This window comes from Pinus tabuliformis, chromosome 7 (genome assembly GCF_031772625.1).
Source record: "Pinus tabuliformis cultivar Carrire ecotype Pingquan chromosome 7, CPIR1, whole genome shotgun sequence".
In the NCBI taxonomy this organism is placed as follows: domain Eukaryota; kingdom Viridiplantae; phylum Streptophyta; class Pinopsida; order Pinales; family Pinaceae; genus Pinus; species Pinus tabuliformis.
Window position 1 is genome coordinate 1462798377 of NC_142293.1, and position 22229 is coordinate 1462820605.

At 39.2% G+C, this 22229-nt stretch overlaps 1 long non-coding RNA gene across 1 annotated transcript; it reads left to right on the top strand.

Annotated features, from left to right (window-relative positions):
* The first annotated feature begins 4119 nt into the window (after positions 1 to 4119).
* Positions 4120 to 5591, top strand: LOC149253303 (uncharacterized). Its single transcript, XR_016266189.1, has 3 exons — positions 4120 to 4272; positions 4585 to 4779; positions 4911 to 5591. It is a non-coding gene; the product is annotated as an uncharacterized LOC149253303 (long non-coding RNA).
* The last annotated feature ends 16638 nt before the right edge of the window (positions 5592 to 22229 follow it).

Below are 22229 nucleotides of genomic sequence, written 5' to 3' on the forward strand. Positions count from 1 at the left end.
TACCCCATACAAACTCTTTTTTATTTATTTTTAGTTTTATATTTTGTAATAAATTTTTAAAAATAATAAATATATATTAACATTTTTTACTTTTTTATGTTATTAATCTTGTGGACAATTCTTTTTTATTTTCTTTTAGTTTTATAATTTGTAATAAATTTTTAAAAATAATAAATATATTTTAATATCATTGCCAAATCCACATGACATTTTTTATTTTTTTATATTTACGTCGTAAGGCGTTCCCTCTGAAATGAACTCCCCTTGTTGTCTATCTCTCACCCTTAAATATCGTTAGATTATATGTTAGACGATTGAGAAAGGTTGAACCATTGGATCACATGTCACCGGAAGTCGGAGAACCAGGGTTCATGTCACCGGAAGTTAGAGAACCAGTAGACGGAAATGGCGATATGAAGGTCACCGACCTGAGCCTCAATGTGTTGTGAGAACAGTTCATACCGGAGGACCTTCTCCACACCGCGTGCAGCGCGCTGTCATACGTTTCACCGCAAGTGATTACCCAGAAGGGATACGATGCAGCCAAGGCCAACATCTGGCCCTGCAGCGTTCGTGCTCCTGGCGGGCTACCTGCCTTTCTAGATGCAAATCTGATAGTGATGTATTAGAAGATCTAAAGGGGGATTTCAAATTCCCGACCTGGTTTTCCTCTGAAGTATAATTTTGTTGCTCATCATATTTGAGTGCTATTTCACTGGTGTTATTGTGAGATCCTTGGATTTTTATTATTTCGTACAACAGGTATATATTCATTACCTGCTAATCATTTTCAAGAAGTGATTCTGAGCATCAAATTCCTTTTATACTTCAGTATTGTTTCTCGTAGTGTATGTTAATGGAAATCAATTGCTTGTAAATGCAGTGGCCTGGTTCATACTGTGATACACGTAGAGGATGTTGTTACCCTCGCACAGGAAAGCCTGCTTCCGACTTTTCCATTCATGGTCTCTAGCCTAATTATAGCGACGGGAAATGTCCACAGTTCTGTGATTCTTCCAGAGAATTCGATTACTCAAAGGTGCTGCTCACTCTATACTTTTCCATGCGTGGTAATAAAATATATTGTTTGACTTATATGATCATGGCCGGATTTTATGTATTGTGAGAGAATTTGCAGATTTCAGATCTGAAGGAAGAGCTGAACAAATATTGGGATTCTTTAAGCTATCCTAGCAGTGATGGACACAAATTTTGGGGGCACGAATGGGAGAAGCACGAAACTTGCTCTCTCAATCTTGATGAGCATTCATACTTTGAGTCGGCTCTTTCCTTGAGAGAAAATATGGACATTCTCGGGCGCTTAAAGAAGCAGGTGATCAGATACCATGAGACTGCTCCCAAATTAATTCTTTCATACAAAATCAGTATTTAGATTTGTAATAGTAATTGGTAGTTTGTTTGCAGATATTAAACCTGACGGAAGAGAATACAGTTTAAGGAATATCAAAGAAGCGATTAGAGAAAGCACTAGACAACTGCCAAGAATCGAATGCAACAGAAGCGACAAGGGAGAGCATCAACTATATTAGTTGTATGTATGTGTTGATAAATGGGACGCTTTCACTGTTATCGAATGCCCCTTTTACCCGCACAGCAATTTCCCTTCCATGCTTGTATTTCCTCCTTTCTGGGACAACGATCACAAGATCCAAGAAGATTTCACAAGCGAAAACAATACTAATGGAACAGAGGATCATTAGCTCTCCACAGTGAGCATTTCTTTCATCTATCAAATTTTTAGGGCCAAGGGTTTGTTCAGTCAGGTCGGCCCCTTGATTCCTCAAAGATGTCATTGAGAAGAATTGAAAAAAGAAACGGTCCGTCACACTGATTATGGAAACAAAGTCCAAGAGGTGTCTAGGCCATGGCAGGGTATGACATGGTTGTTTTGACAGCCTGTTTTTTGTTTCAGCCTTCCAATTTGAGCTATTTTCTGAAGTGATCAGAGATAGGCCGAGTAAGGTTAGGGTTTTATTTTGTGTGTTTTCTCGCTGCTCAAAAATTTACAAAACGGGGCAATATTTCATATATTTAGACGATAATGCATTGCTTCATAGCTTGCTTCAAGGAATTGCAGAAAATCGTGTTTGTATTGGTCATATTTTACTATACTGGTCATAGTTTATGTATAGTTAAATTCCAGACTCGAATTCTGAAAGGATTTCGCAGAGAAACTAGATTATTTTGATCTTGTTTAAAGAAGTTTTTTATTTTTTCAATTTTTTCCTTCCAGTACTTTTTAAATCACTTAAGGCTAAAGTGGTTTTTTTTTTTTTTTTTTTCAACCTTCTACTGAGGCCTTTCTTGTCTTGAGCATTTAAGAAAAATATAAATTCAATATGCATGTTAGGAATGGCAAATACAAAGGAGCAGGAGACAGCAAAGACTGGCAAAGACAATGTTCATGGAAAAAGAAAAGATGATTCAATGAAGGAAGAAAGAGATATGCCATCTAAGAAACACCACAAGTTACATAAAGGAGATGCTACCCATGCCCAGCTTACAGAGGATGGAAATTCTGAAGCCCATTTACCAGTCTATGGTGAGACAGAAAGTGTTGCTGGTCGCAAAGTTGAGGAAGAAGCCTTTGTCAAAGCTCAAGATGAAGGGGCAGATTAAATGTTCCAAGCTTTCTATCTATTGAGCATAAAGTGGTCTGTGTTTTAGGTTTCGTGGACATTAGATTTCAAAATTTTCTTTAAGGTTTTGTGACAGTTGAGACACTTCAGGATTGTAGAATAGAAATCCCTGGAGATTCATAAGACATGTTTTTTAACATGTTGGAATTAAATATTACGTAGGGTTGAATTTTGAAAATTTTGATGTGATTCATAAGAAATGTTTTTGAAACCCTTTTCTTCATTCTTCAGGAGGCGTTAAGGTACGAGAGTAAATCCTCGCAGTTTTGGATGACTAAGTGGTGCAATTAATGTGGTTTAATGATATATGAGACTAAAGGGTTTTAACAGTGTTGGATAGTGAATTCTGGATGGTTATATAGTTTTTTAACCAATCTTATGGGCTTTTTGGAGTAATTTCAGGGTCCTGGGGTTCATCGCTTTCGTGGTTCTTTCTATGAATGGAGTGGCTTTATTTACATGTGAATATCGTTTTGGGTAGTGGGATTTATGTTTTTATCATGGGTTTTTGGTTTTCTTGTTTTCAGAACAGTTTGGGCTGTGTGGCCCACCAAGAGCTTTGTTTGCAGTAGTCTTTTTTTCTGGCTCCCTTAGAGCTTTTGAAGACTTATTCCTTCGTTCATACCAATCTGAGGAAGCTACTGCTTGTTTTTTAAGTTATGGATGATAATTTTTTTTTCCGTAAGTTTTGAGAATGCTACCCAACAATTTATATTGATTTTGGCACATATGTGCCAAATGGTTTCCTACCTGTGAAAAAGTGTTGAAGCTCATGGTCCAAAGTTTTATGTAAGTCCTAATCATCTTGCCATCCAGCAACCCCCTTTCAAACACTCTATCTCATTCTTTATCTCTAGGGTTCAGAGGAAAAACCAATATTAAGTGCCCTCTCAAGATAGTTGAATAAGCCATTTTGCACTTTCTAGTTTTGTTTATTCCATTTGCACATAGTCCCAAGTTTCAACCAATGGCTAAATTCCCATGAATAAATAGATCAAATCTGGACTTCGAAGTTTGTCAGTAGGATATGTAAGACTGTAAGTGGCTATGGCTTTAATACAATCACCGGGGCTTTGTGCACATGAAGGCCCAATGCTTTTAGGTGCCAAGATAGCTTCCTTTTTTCTTCAGAGACCACCAGGTATTCTATTTGAGAGGCCCTTGTGTTGGTTGTGGCCCTTTTATCAACCATTTCAATCAACTGTTATTTTTCACTAAAAATTTAAATATGAAAAATGCATCAATTTCTTCGTCAACACTTTCATTTTCCTATTGGCATCTGTCCAGCATCCCTCGATCATATATTCATGGACGTCTTTGTATTCAAAATGGCAGCATATTGCAAAATATAGAAATAACCAAAAATAGTTGCAGAAAATTTGTTGCACAGACAGCCAAAGAAACTGGGCTTGCCAATGTCACTGTTGAATATGGCTGGCATCTGTGCGCACCGAGGTCCTATAATAAATCCCAATTGATCAAAACATGCCGTGTGGGAATTCATGGGGTTTTCTATTAACTTTTGGCAGATTTCTTCCGGCCCATGTCAATGGATTGCTTATATAAATTCATTCGTTGAAACCCTTTTCTTCATTCTTCAGGAGGTGTTAAGGTACGAGAGTAAATCCTCGTATTTTTGGATGACTAAATGGTGCCATTAATTTGGTTTAATGATCTATGAGACTAAAGGGTTTTAACAGTTGTTGGATAGTGAATTTTGGATGGTTATATAGTTTTTTAACTGATCTTATGGGCTTTTTGGTGTAATTTCAGGGTCTTGGGGTTCATCGCTTTCGAGGTTCTTTCTATGAATGGAGTGGCTTTATTTGCATGTGAATACCGTTTTGGGCAGTGGGATTTATGTTGTTATCATGGGTTTTTGGTTTTCTTATTTTGTAATTGAATTCTATTTTATGCTTGGCAGATTGATTGGGGTTATCATATATTGTGAATTCTGGTAGAGGAGAATTGTCTGGCTAACATTAAGTACCGAGAGAAAATTGTTGGGAAAGCAACATCTCAAATGGGGAGGTTATATTTGGTTCAGTTAAGCAGGTGGATTTACTGCTGCCGATCATGCCATAGCCATCTTGAAAATATTGATCAGATCCTGTCCAAGGTAGGTGCTGTGATCATTTTTGTTGCAGTGTGAGTGGGATGCTTTTTAGCTTGGTTTTCAGTTTTTACTAGAGTTTTATGGTAGAGAAATGCCAGGCCTATCTGAAGTGCATGCTTGTGCTTTTGCTCCAGATTTTTATTGCCTACAGTGTGCCGTGAGGAAGTAGTCCCATACATTATTCGGATTACCTATTTTGTGGTTTGTTGAAAAAGGACAGTAAAGAATGTTTGATACACAACACAATTTCACAATCAAATTTATGTCAAAACAGGGCATTATTGGTTCACTGATGATGTTGAGTTGTTGTGCCATCCACAAAAGGTCCATTATCACCGTGGTAGATGGCATGCGTTTGAAAACGATGAGGTTGGTTGCAAGTCATGGGTGATTATAGCGGAATATATCTCTGGTGATTATGGGTGATTGATCACAAGGAAGTGCACTCCTTTTTGTGCAGTTCCTGAAGCATGTTTCTTGAATCAGTTCCAAAAAGAGTGCAACATTATGTTAATATTCAATGCTCAGCTGAGTTGAAATTGGAGACTTGAGCTTTTGATGTTCCACATTATTCTGTCAAATGGCTATTTTCATCTACTTCCACCACAAATGAGTGATGACGATACCAACATGTAAATGCAAGGCTGGCATGGATTCGGAGGCAAGACAAGTTAGACTATAGTCCACGGGACTATCGATAAACTACTCTTGGTGAACAAGTCAAAATTTGACCAGATTTCAAACTATTTATTTATTTATTTTCAATTTTCTGGATGAGTATGGTATGGCTGGAAAATTTACACTATTTTCTCTGGACAAATCACTGCTCTTTGTGACTATGACACATGGACAATATTTGCTACGATCCCAATTTAGGGTTATGTACATGATGATCTAGTGTCTTAATACCCTTGATTGTGCTTGCAATAACAATGGAAACTTTAGGGTAAGTCTTTCATAAAATGTAGTGAATAGCAAGGGAATGCCATTCTTGAAAGTCTTCACTTGTATGGGATGATGGTTTTGGGAGGGGTGTGGGTTGTAAGCATATTTAGAAATAATAGGGCCCAGATGGGAGGATGCGGTTGATGGTTTTTTGAGGGGGTGGGTTATAAGCATATTTGACATAAGAGAGTCTGGATTATCTTTAGGATGAAAAAATAAGTTTCCCCTTGTTTTTTAAGTTATGGATGATAAAATAAAATTCCCATAAGTTTTGAGAATGCTTCCCAACAATTTATATTGATTTGGGCACATATGTGCCAAATGATTTCCTACTTGTGAAAAAGTGTTGAAGCTCATGGTCCAAAGTTTTATGTAAGTCCTAATCATCTTGTCATCCAGCAACCCGCTTTCAAACACTCTATCTCATTCTTTCTCTCTAGGGTTCAGAGGAAAAACCAATATTAAGTGCCCTCTCAAGATAGTTGAATAAGCCATTTTTCACTTTCTAGTTTTGTTTATTCCATTTGCACATAGTCCCATTTTTCAACCAATGGCTAAATGCCCATGAATAAATAGATCAAATCTCAACATTAGGATGACAAAATAAGTTTCCCTCTTGATGCCATTTTTCTCAATGTTAATGGTAGTTGAAAGGTTGGTTGGGAAACCATTTTGGAATTAGGGGATGCCCCCATATGTCAGATTTCGGAGGATGCCCAGGACAATGACTTTCTTTCACAAGGATGACAACTTGTTATATTAATATGGAAAGAATTACCAAAGATTACTTATTCCAGCTTAAGAACTATCATTCCATTCTTATTTCTTGCGGTGAAGGAGGATGAAATGAATTAGTATGGTAACCAATTCCTTCAAGTGCTTTTCCCGGTAAAAAATATAAATATGATATGTTTTTGAAATAACACACAATGGAAACTGCTCTCCCAAGAGCATAAAAGTATAGATGAATGGCAAGTGGTCATGGACTTCTTTGATATACATTGCTGATTTTCTACTCTCAGCTTGAAATATGTCCCCCATTTTGGATGTAAGACCCAAAAAGAAACATGTTTTCTTTGGGGTGCTTACATCTTTCATCTGTTGATCCTCTTCCTGTGAAGGAGTTGAAAGATCGTGTTATACTTCGGTAGATTTTTGAGAAAGATTGACTTGGAATGTGTTGGCATGTGGACTCCAGCATTACTATGTGCAGCTGCAAACTTTGACCCTTTGGTTTGAACTGCACCTGTGGTTGACCTGTGAGTCTCTTTCCCCCCTTCCAAGTTGCTTCCATGCAACTGAGCCTTTTGAGGTCTCTTTGGTTTCAAAACAGTACATCATGATAGGACAGTATAATATTGTGAAATATTATCCTGGAGCATTCAAGGCATTCAACCCATATTATATATACTATTACTTTCATGAATATCACTAATAAGGATGGGTGATACTTGGAGGTGTAGTCTTATGTATAACAGGTATTGATTATTCGCATGATGATATGTGTCTCATTTTATCATCTAGTATACTTGGAACTGTTTTCTAACTCAATTGATAAATCCATACCAATGATTTTCTCAAACAAAATTCATAACTTCATCCCAATTATTTATGTTAAAGCTATACAAATAGAAACACTAACATCAGTGCTTTTTTCTGACTAGATCGAGGTGTCGAGGCCATGTTTTCAGACTTGGGCCATTTCAACAAGAAATCAATCCAGGTCCAAGCTATATGTCAAGGACGGAATTATTAGTATTTCATCATACCTGCGTGCTTCATCCTCAAGTTTTAGTACCATAATGAGAAATTTGGGTTGTTTGTTGCATCTTGCTTTCTGTGTGTTGGTTTACCCATCTCTGCTTATCACATATACGAGACAAGCGGCTTATTTGATTAAAAAACCCATGGGACATAGGCTTTACATTTTACAAAGCAATACCACAGCCTGTGTATTGGTCAATGTTCATTGTTACCACTTTAGCAGCTATTGTAGCGAGTCAAGCATTGATTACAGCAACATTCTCAATCATAAAACAGTCCATGGCTCTTAGCTACTTCCCTCGAGCTTATTTTCCACCACAGGGATGAAAAATGTTGCCTTATTTCATATCATAATGTATTGATATTCAGTATATAATGAAAATTCTAAGCATTTACCGTGTTTTAAATATGCATTCATTTTTAAATGTATGGTAGATTAATTCAGTATATAATGAAAATTCTAAGCATTTACCATGTTTTAAGTATGCATTCATTTTTAAATTTATGGTAGATTATCTACGTATGAATCATGATTTGAAATCTTGGCATTGTAGAAGAATAATACCATAGTTCATGACATCTCATATGAAGTTAGTAGTGAAAAATGTCATTTTAATAGAGTTTTGGCAAGTTAAGGAATTTGTGCATCCCTATATTTACGAAAATTTCACTAAGAGTTTGATTTCAACAAGGAGTTTGATGGCTTTCACTTGTATTTTTTGAAACACCTAGTTGACAGAACCATGTAGTAGGAAAAGGACATTTAATTTTTACTCTCATGATGGTTTGTGACAGCTAGCAACCTTTTGTGCCCTCTTTAAAAGTAACAATTCATTCTTAAATATGTAACATATGGAAAAATAAAATCTCCAAATACAAAAAAAAAACTTAAAATAATGTACAAAAATATGTTCACATAAACAACCACTGCTACATGAATAATGGATAACCTCTATATGACATTAACTATAACTCGTTATCATCCACCCTTGCTTTCAAGAATTTCCATTCACATGTTACTATTCTTCCACACACTACTATTACTTATCCATATTTAAAACACACATAACTAATAGTTTCAAGTGTAACTCAATATCATCCACCCTTGCGTTCAACAATGTCCATTCACATGTCACTATTCTTCTACACACTATTATTTATAAAATATCTATATTCAGCATACACATAACTAACCATTTCAATTGCAACTCTTTATCATCCACCCTTGCTTTCAACAATGCCCATACACATGTCCCTATTCTTCCACACTCTATGCCTTACGGCGTTTCCTTTGCAACATGAGCTGCAAATGCTAGTATTAATCCTGCGAAATTTATTTTTTTTAACTGTGCATGACCTCGTCTGACATTCTCCTTTCCATTGGTTCCAGTTATTATTTTTCTATAATAATAATCAAAGGCGTAAATATTTTATCATTTATCAAGGCATAAATATTTTATCACTTGTAAATGTTTCGTGTGAATGATCTCACACACATGACCCTCCCTCTCTTTCTCAATATTTTCATTAGGAGAAGATGGGTGGACATTGGGGGGAAAAATCACTTAACCTAAGCTTGATTTCTTAGATTTATATAGAATACATATGATAAGCAATTTCTCCACTTGAAACAACTTCAGTTTGCTTGTTATTAGGATTAGGATTCAATCAAATAATCATTGCGAGTTATTTGAGAGGAAAATTTTAGGGTACCTATTGTTGCTAAGGAAGAGGACTCGAAGGAAGTTCTTGGGCTTCCTAAGGCCTCCATCCTTATTATGGATTATCTCATTGATAGGGTTGGTTGAAATTATATGGTGGTAAGTGAGGATTAATCGATTTAGGAGGATATGGCCAAGTAGTAGGCATGGACCAAAGTGAAGGATTAGGAGTGAACTAAGGTTGATATTAGAGTTGGAATGAGAATGGAAGTTCATACTTTTCTGAAATTGCCTTCGAGCTTGTGGTCTTTCCTTACAATTACTCCACACGCCCTCTTGTTCCTTAGTAAATAATCTTAAAACTTGAAAAATATGAACACTTATCAATATAGTGATATTATTAACATACAGAAAAAGCTTTTATAACATTCAAATGACATTCATTATGTGGTGTATTTTAATGCACTCGACCGAAAACACAACCAACGAATTTTCCATTTCTTCATGTTCTAATTTGATTTGCAAAGTATCCAACTACATAGAAGATGTGTGAAATATTTGGATTTTCATGACTTCTTGTTGGGAATCAAAGAATACTATTTTTTTGGATGGGGGGAGTCGAATGAATGTTATACAAAATTTACAATTATTTAGTCAATTAAACAATCAAATGCATCAACAATGTAGTATAGAACGTTTCACATAAAATCTTGAACACAGAGAATAACGTGGAAACCAATATTTGAGAAAACCAAAAATTATGTTTTGATTATGTTTTAAATATAAGCTCCAAATTTTGATTACATCAATTATGTAGGCATCAAACTACATGATGCTTTAACCCCCATTTCTTTGTAAGCAAAAAATTGCTAGAGGAAAAACTTCTAATATTTGTAGGAACCAACCTGGTAGAGGCATCAACTGTCCGATCTTTGTATGAGCCAACCTATTACAACCACTCAGTTTTCTATTTCATTCAATTTTGAACTTTTATCCACTTTCTTTAAAATATCTCTAGACAAAATAAAAAAATATTAGGACTACTCGCCATATTTTGGAGTGATATTTCTTCTCCTTATCTAAACATGTGACCTTACCCTTACTAAAGTGCTCACTTGATAATTCAACTCTTTAGGTTCAATTAGAGAAGCAAGATATTTTTTTTCACTTTCTCTCAAGTTATCAAAACTCAGAGTAGATGTCACCATCACCTTCGTCTCAATGATAAGTTTCTAGTGATATAAAATTTTGTCCAATTCAACTCCTGCATCTTAAGTTATACCTCCTTAAAGTTTTATTTATTTAAAATTGTCATTTCCTCAATTCTACCATGTGGTACCCACATGGACTCCACGTGCTTCCCACGTGGCATATTATCTCATTGCTTCTTTGCTGAGGCTAATGGAGACTAAGGACCTATGCCTATATGGCATATCACATGTGGTGTTCCCATTTGTAACTATATAGGTTTAGTTTTGTGGTTAGGTATATATATATATATATATATATATATATATATATATATATATATATATATATATATATATCTTAGTATTTAATTGTCAACATGGTTAAACACCCCAACCACATGTTAACGACTCTGCCATGAATCTAAACCCTTATGCATGATGTGGATTTTACAACACATAGATAATTATTATATATATATAGAGAGAGAGAGAGAGAGTGAGAGAGATAGATAGATAGATATCTATATATATATATATATATATATATATATATATATATATATATATATATATATATATATATATATATATAGATATATATATATGGATATCTACACATAACCTTATACATAAGCCACAATGCATTCATATAACTCGCATATGGTACATATATACGTTTATTATATACATTCATATATATATGCAGTAATTTCACTTATCCCAACACGCATAGTCCAACAGGGACCCACACTTCATGTTATCAAACACCATGTATAAGCCAAGTCATACACCATATCAAAGTGCATATGTGATTACATGATCCATTTATATTATCTGATGACTATCAATATCCCGACATATATAACGGTATGTAGGGGCTCACCCCTTCCCCATCAATGTCACAGGGGGCACCTCCACCAAAACCTCAACAGTTAATCATTTGGAGGATATATGATGGCCAAATCCATGGCAGGACCTTCCCCCCACCCATGTTGACATCACAGGGAGGGAGGCCCTGTAATGATTTGGGCCATTGAACTCACTGTAATTCTCCACCATCCAATGTTTAATTAATTCAAATTCCATTACTTGTAAGTTTGTATTATACCTTGGAAAACGTATATATCTATATATATATATATATATATATATATATATATATATATATATATATATATATATATATATATATATTCAAACCATGTCAATATTATGGTACCCAAATTTTAATGAGACCCTGACTTGCAGGTCGGTCCAAATCTTTTACTGACAGCTATTGTTTCTATCCTCTTGGGTCAGACACTGACCTTCCAACCCTTCAACACAACCATAAAGTGCGCTTGCCCTCCATCCATTCATCATGACGATAAGTTAGGACCTGATGTCGAAACTTAAAAAATGTGGTTATGCAACACCGTTTCATGGATTAAAGGCCCTTCAATCTAAGGATCTTGCCTATGCTCAAAAAGTTATATGTGTATTGTGGTTGTAGGTATAAGGTAGGGTTAACATCAAAGTATATATATATAACACACACTAGTCATTCACACCCAATGCTACGAGTGTCTCTCTAAGCGACATTGATCCGGGTGGCTCCAGATACACTCAGAGGTCAAAGAGAGATTATAATAGATCAAAATTAAAAATGGTCATATTGCTCTAGAATGAGGACTAGATTGAGTTGCTCACCGCTGTGATTCCAACGGTGGGAACAACACTCTAATCTGAGTTCGTATGAAAGAGATAGTGCTAGTCAAAGTTTTGGCCAAAGTGGGCCAAGTTTAATGATCTTACAAATTCACCAGAACCAGTCGCATGGAATCCAAACACTGCCTACTTAATTTTCCAAATAACCCTTATTTTTTACAAAGTTAAAAAAATCTAGTTGGTTTTATAAAAACCAAAAATTATTAAAATATGAGTGGAGGGTTGCCACGCCTGCCACCCCCACCAAAGAATGTCATAACAAAAAAAATAAAATTAGTGATATGATTGGGGTGGCAGGCGGTCAAACCCCACTACCCCCAGCCTTATAACAACGCAACGACCAATCGTATCCCAAACCTTAACACACTTTATATATAACATATATATTTATAACCGGTAATGGAACCAGTGGGGTTTAAACTCGCCTGACACAGTGGGGCCAACCCGCCACCCAGGTAGTTCCACAATAAACAAATGTTAACACCAAATCATAACCATAAACTGTTGCCATATATGTATGCCACCAGTTGCTCGTTGAAGCCGCCAACAACATAGTCAGTGTGCCATTTTTAAAAATGATTGTTAAAAAACATGCCAAGTGCGGGGTTGATAGGGTTAGAACCCTCGACCTCCCGCCTAGTCACCTCTGTCGCTAACCAATCTATCAATGACCTATTCATTGGTTAATCCATCACCTTTTTAATATAAAACCCACATCATTTTAGCAGCGATGGATGGAGGGAGCGGATAGGAAGGATTTGGAGAGCACTGAATGGAACCATGAATGGTAGAGTGAAACCTTGACATGGATGCCAAGGTGGAACTACGTTGGCACGGATTTCAAGACAAAGTATTTGCAGAGAAGATTTCCTAATGTAGAGAAGAATATAAAAGATTCCCTGGGAAGTAAACTTCACATTGTCATAATGCTATCAAGTTTATAGTCATTTTTATCAAATTTTCGTAGGGAGCACGATGGCGAAGTTAGATTTTCCATCTAAGTAACATAATTGCAAGTGCCTGCTGATGAGCCCCAAAAATGGGTAACTTATTGGGCTCATTTTGCCTATTGTTCTTAATAAATCCACCATTTTTCATAGTTTATGCATGTTTTTTGAGTATGTTTATGTTCTTTGAATGAATGAGGGTGGTCACTTTACCAAGAAGGCTAATACGTGGTTATTTCAGGTTTTTTGGACAAATTTTGGAACAAGGCCAAGCAATTATGAGCCAAATGACAGCCAAGCATGAAGGAACAAGGGTGAGGATTCGTAGGAAGGGTGTCTCTTGCATTAAATGGCCCTTCCTTGAAATCTCCACCCTCAACTCGGAGCTCAGCAGGCCACCAAAACGAATCCTAAAGGCAGCCGAGCAGCTTTGTGAAAAGTGATTGTTTACTGGCAGTTTGAACAGCCGAGCCCCTTGAGTTAAGGAGGGCTACTGAGGACCCTCGTAGTGCATAAATAGGAAGGCTTTCAGCCTTCATAGGTTACTTTTTGAACTGTTGGGTTTTGCACTATAGTGTTGTCATTTTCTCAGCTCATTTTCGTAGCTACTGCTGTATAACTTTCTTGTGACATGGTTATTTTTGAGTAATGAAAAGCAGCTTTATTTGGCATCAGTTCTGAGTTTTTCTTAGGAGCCTACAGCTCTTAGGGTTGGGGCCAACCCAAGTTCCAAGGCTTCCTTTGTGTACTATTATTTATTTGTTTTCATGTCTTTGCAAAATAATTTTTGTTAAGTAGATTAAAATCTTGCTGGTTACCTAGGTCATTGTTGATGATTAGAAAGGCTTTTTATGTTTAGATTGAGCTGATAGGTTAATCACAGGGAATATCTTTAGAAAAAGGCCATCAAGCACCTCTGATATCACCTCTCCCTCAGTGGGATCATGAGCTGAGACCAAGGTGTCCTTGCAGCTACCAAAAACACTGTCTTTGCTTCATCATGCAATTATTAGTGTAGGTTCTCATTTGCAGAAGTTGATACCAGTTGTGGTTACACATTCAGGATCATGATTGTTTAGTTTGCATAGCTATTTCATGTGATTTCATTGCAAATAAACTTCTGTTCATTTCCTTTGCTGTTACTTAGGTCATATTAGAGTAAAGTAGCTAGGCCATTGGTTTTCCAAGTCATTGTTTGTTCAGTTTGAGAAATCACTTGCAGAGCACCTGTAATACCTCCCCATCTACCTGTACTCCATCAATCCCATCTGCTCCATCCCCCAACTCTGATTCTTGCCTCACATTTGCTACGTTCCCTCACTTTGACCTAATCTCCATATTTTTGTGCAACATTGCTCTACTTCTCCTTGACAAATCCAACCATCCTCATCACTCCTCAGCTCCATCCACCAAGTCCTAGACCTCCTCACACCCTTATCCTACCCCCATACTCACTTCTCCACCTTTCTCTCTCCATCCACCCTCCAAAATCCTATTTCTGAACATCCTGTAGAAAATACAGAACATCCTGTAGAACCCCTGCAGACTTCCTGTAGAAGCTCACGAAAGCGGTTTCTTGATAGCCAAATTCTATCAAACTCTCTGGAAGGGTGTTAGGGACCCCTTAGGCCCTCTTCCAACCTTTCCAACCTCCTGCAAGCATTCCCTCTCACCAATCCACCTCTGCACAATCAAAAACCAGTTAAAGCACATGCGTGACAATTCTGACACTTTACTCAAAAATACAAAAGGATGTTTTTTTTTCAGATGTTACTGTAGAAGTAGCTTAGACACATGCATTTCACCTTCTTAGAAGTTAATGGAATCTCTTTCAGTAGCTTTCGTCCTCTTTCCCGCATCAATAGGATTAGCTGGTAAAATTAGGGTTTGCTAGGGTTTGCATTTCCTTTTAGCTTTTCAGTTTCTTTCTGCAAATAGATTAGCCTCCTTTGAGTTAGCTTCCATCCATTAGTTAGAAAGATTCTTCTCAGAGCTCATAGAAGTTGGCTTAAGCTCCTAGTGGACTTGTGCCATCTGACCAAGTGACAGCTGCGGCAAGAGCTAGTACTTGTGCATACAGCACCATCGCTTCTAAGTTTGTTACGAACTATCGGGTTGATAAGAGTAAAGAAGGGAGTCCTAGGGGTTGCAGCATTATTGCTGCAATACTGGAGCCCACCATCTTTTTGGCACCATTGCCGGGGAAGCGTCAGAGTGTTTGTGACTGCTGCTTTTCTTCTATTTTTCTATTCCAACCTTCTGCTAAGTAGTTTATTTTATTTCCATTCTACAATTTCATTTCTGCAAAAGTAGATTAGACATTTCCTGCTTTCATAGATTAGCCTTTCAATTCCACAATTTTAATTCTGCAAGCGTAAAATAGCATTTCAATTCTGCAAGCGTAGAATATAATTTCAATTCTGCAAGCGTAGATTAGCATTTCAATTCCACAGTTTCATTTCAGCAAAATAGATTAGTCCTTTCCTGCTTTCATTTCAATTCCACATTTTCATTTCCGCAAGATAGATTTTAGTGAGTTTCAATTCCATCTGTTTCAGTTTTGCATGTACAAGCAGAAAAAAGCAAAAGTAACCAAAAATCTTTTCATGCCTCATAGGAACAGAGATAATACCGGAAAATTCCTACCCAACACCCCCACCACATCACTGAGTCACCCTTCTCTCTTCTTTGGTGGCAGTGATCCAGAAGAACCTATAGGTGAACCTCCTGAGATATACGAAGATCCTATAACAGAAGAAGAGCAAGAAAACATTCCTTTTGAGACCATGGCTAAAAACAGAAATGGTAGAGAGGATGATGAGAGAATAGAAGGTGCCTTCCCCATCCGAGAGACCAATGGGGACATGAAAATGAAAATCATAAGTCCCTCAACCTTACCTCACTTCCATGGATTAACTACTGAAGACCTTGATACATTCCTGTTTGAGTTTGTCGTCCTTTGTTGAACTTATGACTATGCTGAGGACGAGCAAAAGTTGAAACTCTTTCCTTCTACCCTCAAGGACGCAGCACTACGCTGGTTCATGGGGTTACCTGGAAACAGTATCACCACTTGGGCTCAGATGCAGCAAGCCTTTAACAACAAATACCGGGACTACTGTAGGTCCAAGGAAACAAAGGAAAAAATCTTCTGTATGACCATGGGAAATGATGAGTCTTTAGAAGACTACGAGGAGAGGTTCCAACTTAGTTATAAACGGGCCAGGTGCACACTTGACCCTGAATCTCTGAAGCTGGTTCTACTCCGAGGAGTCCCTGAAGACCTTCTAGATACCCTTCATTTGCTAGCTGGAGGGGACATCTACCAACTACCTTATGAGGACATAAAGACTGTGTTTAGAAACCATTCTAGGGTAGCCTGGAAAAGAGGTAGGGGGAATCTGCTTTCAACTAGTGCTGCCTTCTCCAAGCATGAGTTTTCTAATCAAATGGAAGACCTCAAAAGTGAGATGAGACAGGCCATTGCCATGCAAATTGATACTTTCCGAATCCAACAAAAGAAAGAGGAAGCTGAGAGGGCTTTGGCCATTTTCTGTCCCAGATGTACAAGGAAGCACCCTAAGAATGAGTGTCCATTGCACTCAGTAGAGGTATATTTCATTTGTGAGGAAGACCACCCCACAAACCAATGCCCAACCTTACTCGGATTTAAAGCCATGTACCAAGGGACTGAGACAACCACTGAACCTCTCTGCTTCCTCAACCAAAGGAGGCCGCATGGGCCCAGGCCTTACCAGCAGGGGATGCAAGGGACATCCCAAGCTTATTATAGCCCCAACCAATCTGCTCACATACCTTCTTAGGGCCCCCCTGCTCATCCTTCTTGGTATGCACCTCCTCCGTGGTCTTATCCATCTCAATACCATACTCAACCCACTGCTCATTCGTTTCACTCACATGTCCAGCCATAACCTCAGTGGAATGCACCTCAACTGGGGTGGAGGCCCCAATACAACTCTCCTCTCGCCATTCTACCTCCACCACTGGCTCAACCACAACTATTACCTCCTGCTCCTCCAAGACAACCCCAGATGCCTGCTCAACCAAACCCAAACCCCAACATCAGACAGGCCCGGCAAGTATACACTAGGGAGACAACATGCCCTACCTATGCTGTGGAGATCCAGGAGATCAACCTGTGATCTGGGAAGGTCCTTCTAGATCGCCAACCTCCTCCCCCAGAGGACGAGGAAGAGAAACAGGAAAGTGAACCCAAAGCCATTCCACCCTTTCCTGAGTGACTAACAGTAACCACACAACCAAACCCAGAGGAGACTGAACTTCTGGGAGAACTTAAACAGTTGTGTGTGAAAATACCACTTCTCTAGGCCATAAAAGATGTACCAATATACAACAAATTGATCAAGGAGAAGTGTTTCAGGCACCCAGGCAGGCGAAAGAGAGATGCCTCGACTATCAATGTCATAGGACAATTTTCCGATCTAATGTTGGGGCAAGTAATCTGTCCAAAGTATTTGGACCCTAGGAGTCTTGTAGTTGATGTCCACACTAATGGCACCATAATCCCCCATACCTTGATCGATCTAGGGGCTGCCATTAATGTGATGACCAGGGACACTATGCTTAAACTCAACCTTCAAAGTTCCTTAAGGAAGACCTCGACAGTACTGCAGTTATCAAACGCTCCACCGTGACTCCCGAAGGGATTGTGGAAGATGTCTTGGTCTCTGTTGACTCTTGGGAGTACCGTACAGACTTCTTGGTCCTTCAGCCAAAGGCAAAGCTCACTGGATACCCCCTCATTTTGGGAAGGCCTTGGTTAGCTACTGTGGATGCTTACATCAGTTGTCGAGCTGGAAGCATGACCATCAAGAATGGGCCTATGTCCAAATAGCTAGTCCTATACCCTCCTGCCCAACCTCTGCTAGAACATGACTTACCACTCTAGTTGGAAGATGGAGATGAGGATGAGGTCTACTCTGCGACCTCTACGCCATTGTGCACAGTAGAAACCACCAGGGGAGGCCCTCAAACCGAGGATGACTTGATTGAGAATTTGATTCAAAATCCACCTCCCAGTGCACTATCCTTAGAGGAGTTGGTGGAAGGTACCCAAGCCAGCACTTTAGTGGACCTCTGTGTGACTGATCTGACCTCTCCTAAGGTTAAGAATGTGGAATTTTTCCCCAAAAGAACCTTAAAGATCAACTCCTCCCTATTTCCCTCCCAGGAGAAGGAGTTGTGTAGCTTATTGAACAATCATCTGGATGCTTTCGCTTGGAGCTATAAGGAGATGAAAGGAGTCCACCCTTCGGTCTGTACCCATCACATTTACATTAAAGAAGATTGTAAACCAGTCAAGCAGCCTCAGAGGAGAATGAATCCAGCCCTTAAAGACATCGTCAAAGAAGAATTGCAAAAATTGTTGGATGCAGGATTCATCTACCCCATCTCCGACAGTGAGTGGGTCTCACCTCTAGTGCTTGTGCCCAAGAAAAACGGGAAGTGGAGAATCTGTGTAGATTACCGAGAACTTAACAAAGCCACCAAGAAAGACCATTTTCCTTTGCCTTTCATAGATCAAGTGTTGGATGGGCTAGCAGGGAAGAAGTTCTTCTCTTTCCTAGATGGGTTCAGTGGGTATAATCAGATCCAAATCAGCCCAGAGGACCAAGATAAGTCCACCTTCACTTGTCCATGGGGTACCTTTGCCTCCTGAGTCCTTCCCTTTGGGCTATGCAATGCTCCTGCTGCTTTCCAGAGAGCAGTATTGAGCATATTTTCTGAGTTGGTCCACGATTCGGTAGAAATCTATATGGATGACTTTACTCCTTATGGGTCCAACTTCCAAGAAGCATTGACTAACCTGGGAAAAGTTTTAACCAAGTGTATTGAGATGAACCTGTCCCTCAGTCCCAAAAAATGTGAATTCCTGATGACTGAAGGGATTGTGCTAGGTCATACAATTTCTCGACTAGGATTACAGGTGGATCCTAACAAGATTGCTATAATCCAGAAGGTCCCACAGGTAAGAGATGTTCAGATTTTCCTAGGCTTAGCAGGATATTATAGAAGATTCATTAAAGATTTCAATAAGCTAGCCTCGCCATTGTTTGGCCTCTTAGGGAAAGATGTTGAGTTTAAATGGACTGACGACTATCAAGGGGCTCTGGATGAGTTGAAAGATAAGCTAGTGTCCGCCCCGATCTTGAGAGGTCCAAACTGGGCCCTACCTTTTCACATCCACACTGATGCCTCGAACAAATCCATAGGGGTAGCCTTGGGACAAGTGGAGGAGAAGCTACCATATGCCATATACTTCGTCAGAAAAAACCTGTCCAAGGCAGAGATGAACTATACTGTAACCGAGAAAGAGTTCCTAGCTGTAGTCCATTCCCTAAACAAGTTCAGACACTACATCACTGGTTATCAAACATTCGTACACACTAATCATGCTGTGATTAGATATTTAATGAATAAGCCTGATGTAAATGCTCATATCATTAGATGGTTACTTTTGTTGCAGCAATTTGATTTGACCATTGTCGACAAGCCAGGTAAGGAAAATGTTGTTGTTGACTTCTTCTCTAGATTAGATTTGCCTGCAAGTGAAGAAGGGACAGTGGATGACCAAATTCTAGATGAACACCTATTTGCTATCTCAGTACTCTCTCCATGGTTTGCTGATATAGAAAATTACTTGGTCTCAGCACAGTTCCCTCCGCATCTATCCTTAAAGGAGAAGAGCAGAATTGTGAGGAAGAGTGCCCCATTCACTTGGATTGAGGGCAACGTGTTCAAACTTGGCCCAGATCAGATCTTGAGGCATTGTGTTAGGGAGGAGGACGTCCTTGACATCCTCCTAACCTATCACGATGGGCCATGTGGAGGCCACTTTGCAACAAAAAGGACTGCCTTCAAAATTCTACAAACAGGCTACTATTGGCCTACTCTTCATCAAGATGTCAGAAGATACATCAACCAGTGTGACCGATGTCAGAGGATGGGGAGACCGACTCCAAGGGATGAAATGCCTCTCCAACCTCAAGTGACCTTTGAGCCATTTGAGAAGTGGGGCATGGATTTTGTGGGTCCTATCAACCCTCCTTCAAAGCAAAGGTCTTACATCATTGTGTGCACCGACTACCTAACAAAGTGGGCAGAAACAAAGGCAATCAAAGCAGCGACAAAAGAAAAGGTGGCTGAGTTTTTAAGGGAAAATATCTTCTACAAGTTTGGCTACCCAAGAGAGTTAGTCACCGATCAAGGAAGCCAGTTCACCTCTAACTTGATTGAAGACCTGCTCGCTCATCACAAGATCAAGCACAGAACTTCCACCCCGTATCATCCACAAGCAAATGGGCAGGTGGAAGTCACTAATAGAGCATTGGAAGGGATTTTGGCTAAGGTGGTGAGCAGCAGCAGAAAGGATTGGGCAGATCACCTAGTTGAGGCCACCTGGGCCTACAACACCACTTGGAAGACTACAACAGGTTTCACACCTTATGAGCTGGTCTACGGGAAGAAAGCTTTGCTGTCCATAGAGTTCGAGTACAACACATTGAGGGTGGCAGCTCAGCTGGACTTAGATCTCAACCATGCTCAACATGAAAGATTAATACAGCTGAATGGATTAGATGAACACAGAATGTAGGCCCTCCTCCACTCAGAAGTATTTCAACTCCAGAGGAAGATATGGCATGGCCAGCACCTTAATGAAAAGCAATTCCAGCCACGAGATTGGGCATTGTTGTATGACTCACGACACAAGGATTTCAAAGGGAAGCTGAGGACTAGATGGTTAGGACCATATACAGTGGAAAAATGCAATGACAATGGTTCAATCCTTATCAGGACCATTGATGAAGAAGCCAACTCCATGCTTGTCAATGGGCATCGATTGAAAATCTACAAGAAACCCCTTTCAAGGCAAGAGTTCATTGAAACTTTGGAAAAATCAGTGCTGGTAGTAGGGCAAGGCTCTGTCTCTATTCCACCCACACCTTGATCATCAAAAAAAAAAAAAAAACACAGGAATAAAAAGATCCTTAGGTGAAAACCTCTCTGAGGTGCCCAGGGAAGAAAGTGAGGGTGAAAACCTCTCTGAGGTGCCCAGGGAAGAAAGTGAGGGTGAAAACCTCATGGAGGCGCCCCAGCTGTCTCTCAAAAAATAAAGAAATGGAATAAAAAAATATCCTTGGGTGAAAATCTCTTCGAGGCGCCCAGGGAAGATAGTGGGGGTGAAAACCTCATGGAGGCACCCCAGCTGTCTCTTAAAAAAAAAAGGGAAGAAAAAAGAGAAAAGAAAAAAAAGAGAAAAGAAACAGGCCTAATCTCTGTAAAATTATTGCAGGTTGCAGGGAATACATTGCAGGTAAAGAAGGTCACGAAAAAAGAGGATAGGGGTCCATACTAGGCTACAGGACATCCTTACAGACACTCCCTCCATGGCCACTCACCTTTCCTAGGATTTGATCACATTCGGGTCGAGATTCCACCTCCTACAGGAAGTTCTGGGCTTTCTACAGGAAGTTTTGGGCTTTCTACAGGAAGTTCTGTATTTCTACAGGAAACATCCTGTAGAACCTTCAAGTGGGCCAAATTCGATTTTGGAAAGGGATCTAGAACTTGGAATCTGTTGGTTAGTCTTGCAGCCACCCCTCTATTCCATCCATCACTATATGTCACCCTTGTTGCACCCACCTGGTTATGTGTTCCTGCACAGTCATACAAGAAACCCTGTTTTCTTCAGATGGACAGAAAAAAAATTTCAAGTGACAAATCAAGCAGCAAAGGCCCACACACTCTACCTATTCAAGCTCCATCTAGACTCTTCATCAGCGAATATAGCCCTACTCGTTTAGCCTGCATCCCAGGAGGAGAAGCAGCTACAGGACATCCTACAGGAATCCTGTAGCGGCTGATCCCTCTGGAAGACATACTCTAGAGGCAGGGGCAGCTGAAACCAACAAAAGGAAACATGTAAAAAGGCTCCTCCTGGATGTGAAGACATCCTCGACAGCTGAAACCAAACAGAACCTATGCATGCAACGTTGCCAACCGAAGGATCGGGTTCCAAAGCCGTGCATACAACATCAACAAATGAAAGAATGGGTTCTAGCACCTGTGCACGAGGCAGCAGCAAGCGAAGCAGTCGTTCCAAGTCCTGAAGTCTACATAACATGTCCACAACCACGCAAGTAAGTGTCTAACCTCATTCGTCGAATTGCATAAACTATATTTCGAAAACTGCATGT